The 14980-nt window shown below is 42.4% G+C and overlaps 1 pseudogene; it reads left to right on the top strand.

Moving 5' to 3' along the window:
- Window positions 1-14011: 14011 nt before the first annotated feature.
- Window positions 14012-14730, top strand: LOC114042695 (annotated as a pseudogene).
- Window positions 14731-14980: the final 250 nt, after the last annotated feature.

The raw sequence follows: 14980 nt of genomic DNA, 5'->3' as shown, positions 1-14980 counted from the left end.
TGATTCTCTCTGCATTTAGACTCTATCAGTTCTTTCTTTGGAGGTAGATAGCATTTTTCAACACGAGTCCTTTGGAACTGTCTTGGATCATTTTATTGATCAGAGTAAACAGTTGATCATCATTACAACACTGCTGTTACTACGCACAATGATCTCTGTTCTTCTCATTTTACATCAGTTCCTATAGATCTTGTCATGCTTTTCTGAAACCAGTCCCCTTGTCACTTCCCACAGCACAACAGTACTACATCACAATCATATGCCACAACTTGTTCAGCCATTCCCCAATTGATGGGCATACCCTCAATTTGCAGTTCTTGGCCTCCACAAAAAGAGCTGCAGTAAATATTTTTGTAGACAGAGGTCCTCTTCCTTTTTCTTTGATCTCTTCAGGATACCGACCTAATAATGATATAGCTGGGTCAAAGGGTATGCATACACACTATGCATATATAGTTTTATAGCACTTTGGGCCTAGTTCCAAATTGATCTCAGGAACGGCTGGACCAATTCATAAATCCATCAACTGCTCATTAGTGTACCTATTTTTCCCTCATCCCCTCCAGCATCTGTCATTTCTGATAGGTGTGAGGTGGTACCTCAAAGTTGTTTTAATTTGAATTTATCTAATCAGTAGTGATTTAGAATGTCTTTTTATATGACTATTGATAGCTTTGATTTCTTCTTTGGAAAACTGCCTCCTCATGTCTTTTGATCATTTATCAATTGGGAAATGGTTATTTTTATTAACTTGACTCATTTCTATACTTGGTATATATTTGAAAAATGAGGCCTCTATCAGAGAAACTTGCTGTAAAAATTTTTGACATTACTTCAGTGTCTATGGTATGTTTTAGCAAAATGTAGTTTCCCTGATTATCCCTTTTAATTAGGTTTATTTTTGCTTTTGATTTGTCTGAGATCATAATTGCAACCCCTGCCTTTTTTTAATTCAGCTGAAGCATATTAGATTCTGTTCCAGCCCTTTATTTTAACGCTGTGTATGTGTTTCAGTTTTAGTATGTCTCTAGTAAACAGCATATTGTTGGATTCTGGTTTGTGGAGAAGAGAGAAGGTAAAATTCATAGTCCCAATTTTTTTCAGTGAAGTATGAGGCAAGGTCTTCAGCTTGAGGTGGCATGGTAGAGGCTTTGGGAGGTTGGAGGAGAGACAAGAAGGTTTGGAATAACCTCTGTGGCATGTGAGAGAGCAAATCTATTAGGGGTCTATAAAAGAGCCCAGTTTAGCACAGTAAAGGACCAGTTGAGATTACGTAACATAATTTTGTACTGGACCCACTCAGCATGGCTTCATGACTACTTACAGATCCTTCAGCAGTACATAAATTGGAGTAAAAGCAGTGGACCATGGGAATAAACAGGGCTGGGGTTTGTCAAGGCATGTTTGGTAATAGGACAAGGGAACAGGGGATTTGGATGTAAAGGATAGGGCAGAGCTGAGCTGGTTCACCAAAAGGTTGAGACAGGGAAGGAAAAAGTGTACAGCCAATTCAGAGTCTATGATCTTAGGAATAATTGAGGAGTGAAAGGATTAGAGGTTATGGTTTTGAAGAACTGGATTAGGATTTATAAGATAGAGGGGAAAAATGGAACAATAAAAGATTATGATCAGATAAAGGAATTTCCTAGTTCATGAATTTGGAAGTGGAACACTTGCAGGTGATGACAAGATGAAGGGTGTGACCATCTATCTCTGTAACTGAGATGAAGTGGAGGATCATGACAACTGAGAATATTGAGGAACTGGCAGTTAGAATATTTAAAAGAGCATCAATATGTATGTTGAAGTCCCAGAGTATGCGGACAGAAGTTGAGAAGTAGAGAAAAACTATGAGTCAGTCATTGAACTCGTTGAGGAAGGAAGAAGAATGTCCTGGGGGACAACAGATAAGAGCCATCAGGTTCTGGACTGGGCAATAAATTTGAATTGCATGAGCCTCAAAGGAGAAGAGATTGCTTAGTGAAGTGATAGAGGGAGACCTTGGAAGTGGCAAGGGGGAGCAAGGAGTATTCCAAGTGCCCTACCATATCCAATGAGGTGGGGGATATGAGATACAAACTAGTCTGATTCATACATTATTGGATAGAGAAAAGAGAAGCAGAGAGAGGAAGATGCTTAAGATCATGAAGTGTCAGTCTCACGGATCATGAAGGGATGTTGATAAGCTGCCTGAACTCATTCCTCAATGGTTAATAAACTTCCATCTCATCATTATATCCCCATCCCAGTGATTCTGAAGCCCCATTTTGAGTCCCTGACAGCCTACTCCCTTATTTCCATCACCCTCAACACAACTCTTCTCCAAAGTCCCACTCTACATCTACCCACCCTATCCCGTGTTTCTACAATTTCAACCTTTTCCTTTCCCACTCTTTCCATCTTCCAGTACTCACTGAAACTAGTCTCCCTTCTAATAATGGTCTCTCTGACCACTGGGGACCTTCCTCCACCCCCTCTCCACCTTCCTTCTGTTACTCCTCCCCAACCCTTCCTTTCCAGTTTCCTTTTGTGTATTATCTTTCCCCATTAGAGTGTAAACTTCTTGAGGGCAGTGATTGTCTTTGCTTTGAGTTGTATCCCCAGTGCTTAATAAAGTGCCTGGCACAAAGAAGACACTTAATAGATGTTCATTGACTGACTAACTGGATGCCTTTCCCAACATTTGGTTGTACTTTTTCTCACAGCCTCTCTCAACTCGAGGTGGGGGAGTTGGAATACTCCCTAATTCCCATTGCCACTTCCAGGTTCTCCTACCACCACCATCATTCTGTAACCTCTCCTCCTCTGAGATTTATTCAATCCATATTTACCACCCAATCAAGATTCTACCAACCTTCAGAATACTCCCCTTCTTTCCCCCAGGATCAGTCCCTGGCTCTCAGTCTCTCTCCTCCCCAACTCCTACCCTCATACTAGGGGACTTCAACATACATATTGACAAACACCTTCATCTACCAGTCCCTCAGTTTTCTCATTTCACATGACCTCTTCCACTTTACCTCAGCTACACACAGATGGTCATACCCCTGATCTTGCCATGGCCTACATATGTTCCACTTCCAAATTCATGAACTCGGAAATTCTCTGATCTGATCACAATCTGGTATCATCTCTTGTCTCCCTCTACCTTGCAACCCCAGACCCTGACCTCCAATCTCTCCACCCCTCATTTCTTTCCCCAGCCATCATCCCTGTACCAGCTACCTTCTCCACCCTTCCCCATCTTGACCCCTTAATGAACCAGTTCAACACCACACTCTCTTCTTTCAAGCACCTCACTCCCTTTTCCTATCCCTAATCTTGTCCTTCATCACCTGGCATCTTCTTACCTTCCTGGCCTCCTCACTCTTTACACCCCCCCAAGTACTCTGCAATCCAGTGACACTGGACTCCTGACTGTTCCTCAAACAAGGCACTCCATTTCCCTACTCTGGCCATTTTCTCTAGATGTCCCCCATGTCTCCCTCCTCATTTCTGCCTCCTGGCTTCCCTGGCTTTGTTCAAGCTCCAGCTAAAAGTCCAACTTCTATAAGAAGCCTTTCCCAATCCCCCTTCCCTCTGCTGGTTATCTCCAATTTATCCTGTCTATAGCTTATTTGGGGCAGCTGGGTGTCACAGTGGATAGAGTACTAGGCCTGGAGTCAGAAAGAGACCTGAGTTCAAGTCTGGTCTCAGACACTTCCAAGCTGTGTGACCCTGGGCAAGTCACTTTACCCTGTTTGCCTCAGTTTCCTCATTTGTAAAATGAGCTGGAGAAGGAAATGGCAAACCACTCCAGTACCTTTGCCAAGAAAAGCCCAGATAGGGTCCCAAAGAATCAGATATGGCTGACACAACAAATTTTTTCGTGCATAGCTGTTCACATGTTGTGTCCCCCATTAGACAGTGAGCTCCTTGAGAGCAGGTACTGTCTTTTCCCTTTCTTTGTATTCCCAGCACTTAGCCCAGTGCAGCCAAGAAAGCTAATCGAATCTTAGGCTGCCCGGCAGAAGAGGCAGAGGGAACATGGCTGAAGAGGTGATCATTCCCATGACTCCACTAGTTGAAGGCACTGGGCTGTCCCAGTAGGGGACAATCTTCCTGGAGCTTTTCAAGCCAGTGTGGCTTGAAGTACTTGTTAGGTAGAGCTAGGTGTGGTTTAGAGGAAAGAGCCCTGGAATTGAAGTAAGAAGATGAGTGGTTAGATTCTGGCTCTGTCAGACATTTACTAGCTAAGGAGCTGTGTGACCATGGGTCAGTTGCTTAACCTCTCTGAGTTTTGGTTTTCTCAGTTGTGAAATGGGAATAATCATGTTGGCACTTGCTTCTGCACAGGACTAATGTATGAAAAATGCTTTGTTACCCTTAAACTAGAAATGGGAAATCTGGAGGCCTCTAGACCCCATGAACCTCACGTGGGTCAAAGGGGCCCCTCAGGAGGTTGTCTCAGCCCTAGACACTGGGTCTACCCCTTCTTCCTGACTCTCACCCCTCCCACCAAGTTTTCTGGTACCTACTAGCCCCCATGCTTGTACTCCCTGTTTATATTAACCAATACCTAGCAGCTCCCAGCCTGTGACATCAGATATAAGAAACCAACCAGCCTGTGCCAGAAGCTTGAGCCCCTCTGAGAGGAGCTGGGAGGGGGGAGGTATGGTGAGGCAGGTGGCAATAAAAGGAGATTAAGCAGTGAGCCTCTGCCTTACTGACCCTGGTACCTCCTGCAGACCCAGCACTGAAGCTCTCACTAGCAGACTCACTTGGATCCTGCCCCTGCTGCTCCGTGCACCTGGGAGCCTGTGCCTTCTTCCCACGTGAGTTGGATAAAAGTCTATTACCTTGAACATTTTATTTAAAAAATAGAAATGCAAAGGGATTTAGCCTCCAAGGGAGTCCCAGCCAAAAAGGACCTTTGAGACCAGCTAGTCCAGACAGCTGAAGTTACAGAGGGGGAAGCTGACACCCAGAAAGGGGAAGGGACTTAGGATCACAGGTTATCAGAAGTGGCAAAAGCCATAGACTCAAGTTAGTCTCATGTCTTAATGTTACAGAGGGGAAAACTGAGGCTCTGAAAGGTGAGGGCATTTAGGATGACAGTATGTCCTGACAGGAAGAGTCTTAAGACGACATTTTGTCCAATTCCTACATACTATGGATGTGGAGACTGAGGAGCAGAAGGGGGAAGGAAAGGATTGAGGAAGGTATACTGCCAGAGCTGTAATGAGTATTAGGATTGTGTGAGTATTAAGTCGTGTAATTATGACTAAGAAGCTTGACTCTGGAGGAGAGTGGAGAAAAATGTGTTTTCTTTCTTCTTTGCAGAGGTGGCTAGGGAGTCTAGCTGGGCCGTACTGGATACAATGTCTGCCTTAGTTGTTGTTATGCACTGCTTCGTTGGTTTTGCTGAGATGTTTTTCTAAAACCTTTGTATATTTTTTGTTACAAAGAAATGATTCCTTGGGGAGGGCAAGGGGGAGGGATGTATTTGGACATGAAAGTGGTAGAAAAACAAAGTTTATCAAGAAGTGGAAAACAAAGAAACTATCAAGTCCCAACCCCATCATGTTATAAAACTGAGAAACTGAAGAGAACCAAATAGAAGGAATTTTAAAACTCAGGATGAAGACTCCAGTGAAAGCGACTTCAGAGACAAGCTAATCCAGATAGTTTGTGTTACACGGAAGGAAACTGAGTTCCAGACAGGGGAAAGGACTTTGGGATCACAGGATGTCACATCTGGGAAGGTAATTAAAGAAGATCTAGTAACTGCCTAAAGTTAGAGAAGGAAAGGGACCTAGACAAGCACGAAGCTGGAGATGAAAGGGCTCTTGTAGAGCTGATGGCCCAGCCCTCGCAGGATACAAAGGGATTTTAGAGCCAAAAGACATTTGAGGCCATCTGGGCCAAAATCCTCATGTTAAAGAGAGGGAAATGAGGTCCACAGGAAGAAAGGTCTTAAGATAATGGGAGAGCAGAGCAAGAAGTGGCCTTAGAGACCATCAACTCCAGGATGTGCTGAAGCCAGTGCAGGGTTCAACTGTTCCATTCTCAGAGAAAACATTTATGCCTTGGAAATCAGCAAACACTACCAATCAGGACTTGATTTCTTGTTCTGTTGATTGTCTAGACTTAAGAAATTGATGGAAGAAATGTTCACTTGAAAATGCGTTGTGTGTATAGGGGTCATTACGTTGTTTTGGTGTTTTTGGAAACCAGGAACATTTCCCAGCACCCCCACATGTTAGAGACAGTAGAAGACTTATGATGGAGCCATAGTTGAACTAATGCATTCATGCTTAGAAAGGTGGGGAAAAATAAATAAGGGGAAAGAGACCTCGAGTATCTTAAAATGTCCAAGGAGGACGGAGACTTAGAAACCAGCTGAGCCAGACTCTTCATGTTACAGACGGGAAAGATAAGGGCCACACAAGGAAAAGGACTTGAGAGCACATGGTACAGGACAAAAAGCCCTAGCTCTGGAGTTAGAGGATATGGATTCTAAACCTGCCTCAGCACTTACGCTCAGACAATCTTAGACAACGCTGCTCCCCTCCCTGGGCCTCAGTTTCTTCCTCTGTAAAATGAGAACATTGGACATGATGACCCCTAAGGGCTCTTCCAGCCCTAGATCTAGGATCCTCTGTGTGTGTGACCCTGGAGAAATCACCTCAGAGAAGGGATCTTAAGCTCAAGACATGTCAGAGCATAAAAGAGTCTAACAGACTATTAGTCCAGCCCTTTCTTATTTCAAATGTGGAAATTAAGACATACAAAGGGGAAAGAACTCAAGACAATGGGGGTGCAAGAGCTGAAACCAACTTACAGGGGTAATTAGCCTATTACAGGAATTTGGAGTGAGGAACTGAGGCCCAAACCCAGGAAAGAACTAAGGATCATAGGGTGTCCCAGGTAAAAGCAACCTTAGAGGCCAGATAGCCCAACCACATCTGTTACAGAAGAGGAAACTGAGGCAAGGAGAGGGGACGCTGCTTAGTATCATAGATTGTCAGAGCCAAAAGGGCCTTGAGAGCTGAGCGAATCTAGACACTTCATGTTACAGAGGGTGAAACAGACTAATAAATAAAGGAAAAGACTGAGGATCACTGGAAGGGACAGTTGGGTGGGACTTCAGAGAGCAGTAAGTCCAACCTTTTCATGTCAAAAAGGAAAACCCTGAGGAAGACAGGACTTATTAATACAGATTTGACAGCTAAAAAGGATAGTGAGAATCAGTTGGTCATGAGATCAAGGACTTGGGGACTTTAGAGGCTATCCTAAGATGTCTAAACCCCTTTTCTTCTTATTTCCTCCAAGCCCCCCACTCTCTTTTACAGATGAGGAAACTGAAATAATAGAGAAGTTGAATGGCTTACCTAAGTCACCAGGTTAGGAAGTGTCTGAAGCAGAATTTCAGCTCAGGTCTTCCCAATTCCAAGACCAGCACCCCAACCACTTTGCTACCTGGTTGTCTATAACATCCCATGTTATTGAGGGAGAAACTGAAACCCAGAGACTAATACTAGCTGGCATGTTTAGATAGAGTAAAAGTTCAAAGTGCTTTACACATATTCATCTCATTTGATCAAAGATGGAAGGGACTTAGAATCACAGGATGTCAGAGCAAGGAGACTTAATCTGCTCCAACCTGCACATGTTAGAAAGAAGAAAACTGAGGAAAAGAGAGGGAAAAGAAGGCAAGAGCATGGGATTCCATCACAGAAGTCCTAAAACTCAACAGACCCTTTACCTCCCTCCCCCACCTCTCTCTCATTCAGATATCTGAATCATTCCACAGAATTATAAAAAGAGTTTGGTAAGGTACACGCATGTATTCTGTACTGTGGAGAACAATTTATGCAGAATAGGGGCTGACTGTTCTTTAAGTTTTGGATAGAATTCTCTTTTAAATCCATCTGGATCCAAGTATTTTTTTCCTTTAGTTCATTTTGGTTTGATCAGTTTTTTTTTTCTGAGATGATGTTTAGATTTTTTTATTTCCTGTTTTGTTAATCTAGGTACTTAGTATTTTTAAAAATATTCATCTAGTTCTTCTCAATTTCAGTTTTGTTGGTATATAATAAGGTATAAAAGTTCCTGGTAATCTTTATTTCTCCTCCATTTGTTGTGAATTCCCCTTCTCATTTTTTATTATTAATTTGTCTTTTTTCTTTCTATCAAATTAGTTAATGGTTGACTTGGTCTATAAAAAAAATAGCTCTTAGGTTTTTAATCTTTTCAAATAATCCTTTTGTCTTCAATTTTGATTCTTTCTCCTTTGATTTTTTTTTAATATTTCCACTTTTGTGTTTGTTTGGGAACAACTTGTTTATCTTATGAGGTTTTTTTTTGTTTCCTTTAATGTAAAGTAAAATAGTCAAACATCTTTATGTCACTAGGGGGAGAGTTTGAGGCCCAGACAGAGAGATTGCAAGATGTAAGGGCAGGAAGAAGCTTTAGAGATCACCTAGTCCAAGCCTCTCATGTTACAGGTTAAGTAACTGAGGAAAGCAGAGGGGAAGGAACTTGTAAACACAAGATAACACAGGTACAAGAAGCTTTATTGACTAACTAGTCTAGATAGTTCATGTTACAGAGAGGAAAGCCAAATCCTTGAGAAGGAAAAGGGCTTAGGATCATGGGATATCAGAGCAAGGAGAGGCTTTAGAGGCCATCTAGTCTAATTCCATTTTGTTACAAAGAGGGAAACTGAGCAAAAGAGAAGAAAAGATTAAAAAGGTAGTATCACAGAATTTCAGAACAGGAAAGGGACTTAGTAAACTAGTTAGTCCAGACCCCTCATGATTTTCAGAGAGAACCTAATGCCAGGAGTACTGATTATTTAATTATTATTTATTTATTCTTTGTTTTATTATTACTAAGTATTTATTATTATTATTATATCACTGGCAGATATAAACATAGGAATATTGAATGAAGTACTTGCAAAGACAACAATAAAACATTTCAAGAAATTACTCACTTATGCCAAGGTGGAATTTATACCAAGAATGCAGGAGTCATTCAATGTTAGGAAAACTAGAAACAAAATAAATCCTGCTCAGTACTCAAGCGATTTCATCAATTCAAGAGTTTCCTTCCAGCAATGCAGATCAAAATGCATGAAGACAGATAAATCATAGTAATTTTAAAAATCAGTTACTAAATCAATGAATACAGAAAGAGCCATTGACAAAAATATAGTAGTCATTTATGTTCAAATAAACTAAGAGGCCTAGGAAATCAGTGGTCTCTAGGCACTCTTCCACCTCAAAAAAAATCCTTTCCCTTCTCAGTATCCCAGTTGCCCCCTCTATAACATAATCTCAGAACCCTTCATGTTCTGATGGTCTATCATCAGAAATCCTCCTTATCTCTGTGGGCCTCACTTCCATATTTTGTAACAGGAGGGAGTTGAACTAGCTCATCACTAAGGTCCCTTTCAGGCAGGATGATCAGCCATTTTAAATTTTTTGCATCTTTTTGTGCCTCAAACATTTGATAACATGAGGGGGTGAGGATTGGACTAGATCAGTTTTCAACCTGGGGTTTGTGAATTTGTGTATATGTACGTTCTGATGACTATTTCAATATAATTGGCTTCCTTTGTAATCTTATATATTTTATTTAATGCATTTAAAAACATTATGCTGAGAAGGGGTCCATAGGCCTCATCAGCCTGCCAGAGGGATCCTGGACACACACACACAAAAAGGGTTAGGTATTGTAAGGCCTTTCAGCCTCCTTCCTGGTTTGACATCTTGTAATCCTAAATCCCAATTACCCACTCTGAAATTCTGTTTCCCTTTCTATGGCATGGGGATTTGGAATAGCTGTTCTCTTAGACAGTTTCCAGCTCAGATATCTTGTCATCTTTAATTCCTTCACCACCCTGGGCCTCAGTTTTCTCGCCAGTAAAATGAGGTGGTTGTACTGGGTCCTTTTCAGCCTTAAAATCCTATCGTCCTAAATAGTTTTCCCTTCTTTGCACCTCATTTTCTCCCCTCTGTAACATGAGGGGGTTAAGATTAACTTGTCTTTAAGGCCACTTCATTCTCTGCTATCCCATGATCCCAGTCCCCTTATGCTCTCTGTCCCTTGAATTTACTGGTCATCAGTTTCCAAATCTGTAACATGAAGATTTTGGCTGAGGATCACAAGATAACAGAATGAAGTAGGCACTCCATTACTCTGGGCCTCATTCACCCACTGCATACAATTTGGATTTGATCTCTTAATCTGCTCTGCCATCCTTTGATCCAAAGTCTCTACCTTCCCTGGACTTGTTTCCCCCATTGTAATATGAGGGGATTGAACTAGCTGGTCTGTAAGATGTCTTATAGCCTTTTCATGCCATAATCTTAAATCCCTTTTCCTCTCTGGGCCTCAGTTTCCCCCTTGGTAACAAGAGTGGCGGGCAGTAGATTATCTCTAGCGTCACTTCCAGATGTGACATCCTGTAATCTTATGTCCGTTTTCCTTTCTGGGTCTCAGTTTCCCTCTTGGTAAGTGAGTGGCTGGCAGTAGATTATCTCTAGCATTACTTCCAGATGTGACATCCTGTAATCTTATGTCCCAATTTCATCCTCTGGAACATGAGGCAATTTGATCCCATGGTCTTTAAGACTCTTTCAGCTTTGATATTCCTAAGCCCCTGTTTTCTCTCTGGTGGTTTTTCCCTCTGTAACATGAGAGTTGAACTTGTTTATGTTTAAGGTTCCTGTAGGGCTGATAAACTGTAATCCTAAATGATTTCTCTTCTCTGGGCCTCAGTTTTCCCTATGTAACAGGAAAGATCTGGACTGACTGGTCTCACTAGGGCCCTTCTAGCTCTCACATATTGTGATCCTGGCATCAGAGGATACTAGGTCTGGAGCTGGAAGGGATCTCAGGCACCATCTAGTCCACCCTCTCATCCTATAGATAAGAAAACTAAGCCCCTGGGAGAGGAAGGGACTCATCTGATGTCATACAGGTAGTTACAGAGCTGAGGTTCGAACCCAGCTTCCCTCTGTAGGAAAGAGCCATTGACAAAAATATAAGTCATTTATGTTCAAATAAACTAAAAAGTCTAGGAAACCAATGGTCTCTAGGCACCCTCCCACTGACTCCGAAGCCACTGCCTTTAGATGGCCATCTAGTTAATCACTTTCTGTCATCAATAGAAACTGAGGCCCACAGAGAGGGAGGGACTTAGGGTCAAAGGATGTCAGAGATGGAAGGAGCCTTAGAGACCACCTTATCCAAAACCTTCATGTTACAGATTTGGAAACTGATCATTAGTGAGTACAAGGGACCTAAGATCACAGGATGTTAGAACTAGAAGAGGTCTTAAAAAATCATTTGGTCCTGAGCCTTCACATTTCAGAGGAGAACAGAGGAGGTCCAGTGAGGGCAATAGTCTTAGGACCACAGGATTTTACAAATGGCAGGAATCTTAAAGACCACCTAGTCTAACCCTCTCGTGTTTTCAAAGGGGAAACTGAGCCCCCAAAAGTAAAAGTAAAAGGTCAAAAAAAAGTCACAGCTGGAAGGAGACCATCTTGTCCAATTTCCTTACATTAAAAGGGGTAAACTGAGGTCCAGAGAGGAAAAGAAACTTAGGATCAAAGATGTCAGTGCAGGAAGGGGCCTTAGAAGTCATCTAGTCCAAAGCTCTCATATTATAGATGGAAAAACTAATGCCTTATGAGGACAAAGGATTTATGATCACAAGATTTCAGCAGCGACAGGAACCTAAAAAGCTACTTAATTCAACACCTTCATGGTACGGAGAATGAAACTGAGGCCCAGAGAGGAAAAGGGACTTCAGATCATAGGTTGTCAAAGCTGAAAAGGATCTTAGGTACCACCCTACCCAAAGCCCTCATGTCACAGATTTGAAAATTAAGGCATAGAGAGAGGAATGAATCTATGATGCCAGGATCTTAAGACTAGAAAGGGACCTTAGAATCTATCAACTCCAGCCCTAACATGTTCCAGAGGGGAAAGAATGAGTCCCAGAAAGGGGAAAAGAAATTATAAACAAAAGACATTACAGCTGAAAGAGGCCTGGGGTACTATCTAATCAAACCCTATTAGTTCAAAAAGAGGAAACTGAGGCCCAGAGAAGGGAAGGGACTTGGGATTGTAACATGTCAGAGAACAAAAGGACCATCCTGTCCCACCCCTTGAATTACAGTTGAGGAAACAGAAATCTATGGAAGGGAAAGACCTTCCAGTCTAATCCTACAAACATGTATTCAGTGCCAGGCACTGGAGATAAGAAGAAAACATTTAAAAGTGCCCCTGTCCTCAAGGAACTTACATTCTCATTGATGGAAATAACATGTACATAGGTAAGTATATACATAGCCATTTGAGAATGGAGAGAGTACTACCAAACACTCTCTACAAAGTTCACATTGACCTTTGAATTGCCAAACCCAATGGCATTCTCTCAGTTCTCATTTTTCTCGACCAATCCGAAGCCTTTGATACTGTTGTCTGTCCTCTTCTCCTGGATACTTTTCCCTGTCAGTTTTCAGGACACTTCTTTCTCCTGATTGTCCTTCTGCCTCTCTTTCAACTTGCTTCTCAGTCTCATTTGCTAGATCTCCATCCATTTCCTGCTCCCTGAGTATCAATGTCCCCCAAAGCTGTGTCCAGGACCTTCTTTTCTCTCTGTACTTTCTCACTCATACAGTAATCTCATACACATGATAAAACCCATAGGTTTAATTATCATTTCTATGCATATGACTCCCATTTCCCTCTATCCAGTCCCAATCTCTCCCCTGAAATCTAGTTTCAAGCCGACTGTCCTACCGACATCTCAAATTCAACGTATCCTAACCAAAACTGCCTATCCTGTCCTCTTCCAAACTTCCCACAATCCTTCCAGTCTTCCAGGTCTACAAACTAGGTGTCATCCTCAACTCTTCATTCTTACTTACCCTGGACAATTAGTTGCTAAATCTTCCTGTTTCTTTCTCTATAACATCTCTCACATCCATCTCCTTACTACTAACAGCTCCAACCTTAGCCTAAGTCCTCATCACCTCTCAGCGGGACCATTGCAATAGCCTCCTACTTGGTCTCCCTTCCTCAAGTCTCTCCCCACTCCATTCCACACTCCAACCACCTGAGTGAGTTTTCCTGAAGCCCAGGTCTTACCACATCATTTCCTTAATCAGTAAGCCCCAGTGGCTCACTATTATTTGCAGCCCTTTACAACCTAGCCCCAACCTACCTTTCTAGCCTTTTTGTATATCACTCTTCTTCATACTCCATGGTATAGCCTAACTGGCCTTCTTACTGTCCTTTACATGTATCGTTCCCCCTCTGCATCTCTAGACTGGTCGTCCCCCGTGCCTGGAAAGCACTCTCTCCTCACCCCCACCCCTTGAAAACCCTGGTTTCCTTCCAAGCTCAGCTCTACTTCCACCTTCTACATGAAATTTTTCCTGATCCCCAGCTGCCAACGCCTACATTCCCATACATAGCACGTATTTATTTTCTATGTGCCTTTATATGTGCATGTTGTCTCCTCAGTAGAATGTAAGGTCTGCAAGGACTGGGGCTATTTCACTTTTGTCTTTGTATCCTCAGGGCATGGCCCTTAGTAGGTACTCCATACATGCTTAATTGATCATTACCGACTTGGGAATCTAGAAAGGCTTCCTGTAGAAGATGCCACTTGAGTTGAACCTCAAAATTAGCTAGGGATTCCATGAGGCCCCAGGTTGGAGGATGTGTGTTCTAGGCATGGGTGACTGTCCATGCAAAGGCACAGAGCAAGAGATGGGATGGCTGAGTTCAGAGAACAGTAGATAAGCCACCTGGGCTGGAACATGCAGCACATAAAGGGAAATAGTATGCAACAAGTTTGGAAGAGTCAGTTGAAACCCAACTGTGAGAGGCTTTGCTTTCCTTCCCAACTCACTGGCTGACTCTTTTCTCTTCTGAGGTCCCAGTTGTAGTTGTCATTGCATCTGTGAAGAGAGAGCAAGGGCCACTACCCTGGTACCACATAATGTGTGAAGAACTAGTACAACAGATGATTAACTCCAAGGTTCAGCTTCAGCAAGTTGAGGCAGCCTTATATAAGAATCAAGAAAATGAAGACTTGCTCAAATTGAAAAAAGATCTGCAACAAGTGATAGAGCTGACCAAACAGCTTCTTTCTTCCCGCGTCCACCCTTCATCCTCCCTGAGAGGTGCTGATGGTGACAATCATGTCTGCGATCAGCTCCATCCCTCCTGGAAAGTGGGGGATAACTGCATGGCCATCTGGAGTAAAGATGGCCAGTGTTACAAATTGAGGAGATCGATGAAGAGAATGAGATTGCAGCCATCTCATTTGATGGCTATGGCAATGTTGAAGTCACGTCTCTGCTGAACCTGAAGCCCATGAAGGAAGAAGAGAAGTTAGAGGAGGCTGACAGTAAGGTCAAGGCAAAGAAGGAAAAGCTAGCTCAGCAGAGGGAATATAAGAGGAAGAAAGCCTGGAAGAAAGCTCAGCGAGCCAAGGAATTGGATGAGCAAAGTGAGGCTAAGAAAGACAAGTGGCAACAATTCCACAACAAGGCCTGCTTGAAGAACAAAAAAGGCCAGGTCAAGAAAAGCATCTTTGCTTCCCCTGAGACCATAAGTGGTAAGGTGGGGATCGGAACATGCGGCATTGCAGATAAACCCATGACACAGTTTCAAGATAACTCGAAATATAATGTCTGCCATTTGATGCCTCAGTAACCAGAGATGCTGGTTAAGTTGTTCTGTATAGGGGTCTACATTTTCCTTTCTAGTACCATATTTTTCTAAAGGCAAATTATTTGTTAGCTTCAAAGGAAGAAATATTTGTCATTATTATCTGACTTCAAATAATTGGACAAAACTTGAGAAAATTGGTTTTGATTACTGTTTGCTCCTTGGCTGATTTTCTTCATTTCTGCCACCTTTTAGTACAACCCAGAGTTTGTACCCTAATATAACTTTGCTAGGC

The sequence above is a fragment of the Vombatus ursinus genome, unplaced genomic scaffold (assembly GCF_900497805.2).
Source record: "Vombatus ursinus unplaced genomic scaffold, bare-nosed wombat genome assembly UNPS02014735.1, whole genome shotgun sequence".
NCBI lineage: Eukaryota > Metazoa > Chordata > Mammalia > Diprotodontia > Vombatidae > Vombatus > Vombatus ursinus.
Note: the sequence above shows the minus strand (reverse complement) of the source record. Positions and strands in the feature narration are given on the sequence as shown.